This window comes from Lactuca virosa, chromosome 3 (genome assembly GCF_052849685.1).
Source record: "Lactuca virosa cultivar CGN04683 chromosome 3, Lactuca_virosa_CGN04683_v6, whole genome shotgun sequence".
NCBI lineage: Eukaryota > Viridiplantae > Streptophyta > Magnoliopsida > Asterales > Asteraceae > Lactuca > Lactuca virosa.
Genome location: NC_136428.1, coordinates 5215185 through 5218922, shown reverse-complemented (window position 1 = coordinate 5218922; position 3738 = coordinate 5215185). Strand labels below are relative to the sequence as shown.

The 3738-nt window shown below is 29.4% G+C and overlaps 1 long non-coding RNA gene across 1 annotated transcript; it reads right to left on the bottom strand.

Annotated features, from left to right (window-relative positions):
• Nucleotides 1-1212: 1212 nt before the first annotated feature.
• LOC145162186 (uncharacterized) lies at nt 1213-3110 on the bottom strand. The gene is made up of 4 exons (XR_013738943.1): nt 2717-3110; nt 1944-2042; nt 1731-1842; nt 1213-1467 (listed from the first exon to the last, which is right to left on the bottom strand). It is a non-coding gene; the product is annotated as an uncharacterized LOC145162186 (long non-coding RNA).
• Between the last annotated feature and the right edge of the window lie 628 nt (nt 3111-3738).

Here is a 3738-nt window from a genome sequence, read left to right as displayed (position 1 = left end):
ACACGACACGAAACGAAATTAGGATGAAACTGAAATTTGAATTTGTGTTCGTGTCGTGTCGTGTTCGTGTCAAGTGTACAAAACATGATGTCGTGTCGTCTCGTGTTTATGTTCAAAATTCGACACGAAATTGACACGCTTTAGCATTTTTCTGTTGTGTTTTTCGTGCTTGTCATGGTTGTCGTGTTATGTATGATTAAATATTAATTAAATAAACTAATTGTTGTTTTATGTTATCTTTGTCGTGTCGTGTCGTATTTGTCGTTTTTTAATCGGTTCGTTTTCGTGTTAGTTGCTTAAACACGACATTGTGTCGTGTCATGTTCGTGTTACATAAAATATTGTTGTGTCTTGTCGTGTCAGACAAAAACACAACACGATGGCCCGATTTTACACCCTTAATGTCACGCCACTTTTCAACCTATTATTTCTCCATTTCAAATTTCAAATTTCAAATTTTAAGTTTAACACTCTAATTACATTAAATTAATAACATTAGAATAAAAATTAAAATAAAATTAATACAAATTATAACGTCACTTATTTATTTAAATCGACGATTATAATTTTATATAACTAAAAAAAATATCTCTTAATTAATAGTTTATTTAAAATAATTGATTAATAATTTTGAGTTTTTTACTATGAAAGTTTAAATAATTTTATAATTGTGGTTCTCATGGATTATAAACTAGTATATATATATATATATATATATATATATATATATATATATATATATATATATATATATACTTAGGTTATTGTATGCTAACTAATTATTGTGTGGATGTATGAATCATTGTGCGCCAATCATTTTACATATTTTAAGAAAATGATTAATATATATTTTTAAATTAAATATAATTGAAAAATACCTTCTAATTTCATTCTAAGGGTATTTTAGTCAATTAACATAAATTTTAAAAAGAAAAATTACAGATTTTAGGGAATAATTAATTCTCTAAAATTTAAAAATCTGATTTTTTGGATAATAAATATATTAATTCAGACATTCTAAAAGAATGTGTTTATCACTATCTTGAAAAAAACATTAAATTTTGACAGAAAACTATAAACATATATTATCAAGATTAATAATTTTTAATGAATACAAATTTTATATGAAAAGAATTTTAATATCTTAAAATCAGTAATTACATTCATTCTTAACAAATACAACTATGAACATACATAAATGACATTCATTCTGAAAGAATACAATTAATAATGGTTAACAATTATATTTATTCTTAAAAAATACAACTGAGAATGGTTAAAAATCAAATAAAACATTGAAGTCTAAGTAGAACACTAATACATTATGATAGAATATTGTTGTTAATTCATTCGGACAGAAAAACATGCTAATCCATGATTCTGAACGAATATTGTTGCCTTCTTTTCATTCTTCACCAGGATTCAAATCAGTCTCTACTGCATACACATATGTACCTGTTCATGACTCTGTTCATGACAAATAAGTAAGAAACATTTTGTGAGAAACGTCTATGATAAATAAAAAGAATAATGATGTATTCCATAAGAAACATCTATTAGTACAGAATAAAAATATTGTCAAATCAATGCAAGTAGTTGTTATTTCTTGATTTGAGCCCTTATTTCTTTTATAGAGATGATATGTCTTGATATGTAAGACCTTACAAAATCAAGATTCAAGAATATAGTATAAAAATGGTAAATTAAATTGTGGAAAGACAAACACTTACATATAATGTTAGAACACCTGCAATGACAAAGCCCAGAAATGCAGCTGACACATAAGAAGATAGGATCGGAAATACCCCAATACAGAGAGAAGGAAGGAGTATCGATCTCCATCTGGTGCATACAAAACAAAATTAGATGTATATTTTATGAAAAGAAATTGATTATAGAGAAACAAATACAGAAGGCAAAAAAGAAAATGAAGGCAACCATACCTCCTTCACCAATTACAAGCAGGTATCACTATGGACTTAATTTTGATGTATACCATGAAGTCCAAGTCTATCGCTCTCTGTCAAGGGAAATCCAGTATCCTGCTCTCAGGAAATAAGAATGAGTAAAACACAATTGAAACTAAATCAGTTATCAAGTTTGAACACTTAATTTTGAAAAACTTCAGATGGAATGATCAATTGGTGATAAACAGATGTCAGTTCAATGTCACAAGTTCACCACATTCAGAACTAAGATACTTCAAAACGTAAAGCTCTCATAAATTACAGACTACTGTAACTTAAGCCTACGAGGATTGATAATCGCATGGTTTTTGAACAAGTTTAACGAATCTAAATCAATTATAAAGTTAAAATCACTTTAAACTCAAGAAACAAGCTAGAAAAACACGATCCCCAAACATATGTTCAGTTCAATATCACAAGTTCACCACATTTAGAACTAAAATACTTCATTAAAGCTCTAATATATTACAAACTACTTGCGATTTAAACCTACTAGTCTTTGAATCAAAAAACAAAAAGTTCCTTCCCCAACCGTGCTATTACTTTTGATGGGTCCATAACACATGCTTTTGAACACAAATTAGATACTTTTAACATACATGTGAGCATATTTGATCCAATGATCAATTTGAATGATACAAAGGATCTGATAAATCGCACATAGACCCAAACATTAAAATAGTGACAATCGGTAAACCACAAGAAACATATTCAATATACTTTATGAACTGGATGGATCAATTGATTACCTGGTTTTGAAGGGGAAGGCGGAGCCATGCGATTTGACGAAGATCTCGACCAATAGGGAAAAAATTGGGAATTAGTGGTCATCGGTGGGGACTTGGTGGTTGCGGTGGTCTGGATAAACGAAACAAAAACTAGGGAGGTAATGGTTGGTCGCAATGGCTGGGATCGATGGATGCAGAAAAAAAAAACACATAAACGACATGGATGGTCTACTCGCACACAGAGGAAAGGGGAACAGGGTTACATCCTTTGATCAAAACCATCTTCGCCAGTGTATATAGAAGCTCGAAGTATAGAATATAGATCAGAAAGAGAAGACAGAGTAACAGATAGAAGCTCGGAGGGGGAGGAGCATGGAAGATGATCGAATGTGATAAAGAGGGTCGATGGGTGATTATGTAGGGTTTGTAAACTGATTTTCCTGATTTTAAGGTTTTTAAAGATTTTAAATGTTAAATATGTACCATAATTAAAATAAATTAAATGTAATATTACATAATTACCCTTTTAAAATGATTGGCCTACATTGATTCCTACATCCACACAATAACTAATTAGAATACATGAACCTACCTCTATATATATATATATATATATATATATATATATATATATATATGATACTTTCGTATATGCCCTTATTAAACAGCTAAATTTCGTATTTACTCAACCTAAACTCTTAATATCATAATATCCCTTCTTAATGTTTTTTAATATAATATATACCCAAATCTAATTTTTAATGATTTATAATTAGTTTTCATATTTTTAAATGATTATAATTAAAAAAAACATTTTAAATAGACAATAATGCCTTTAGTTCTAAGTCTCGATACACCATACATGCACACACGTTCACAAGATTACGATCTTTGCTTCCTACTTCCTATTCACGTTTGTCGCACACACCTGTTACTACTTCCTTCCGATCGCACAACATAACATCGTTATTCCCCTGATGTCGCACACAGACATGAATCAAGCACGCATTAACATCAGGTAATCGACAACCCTATTTCAATTT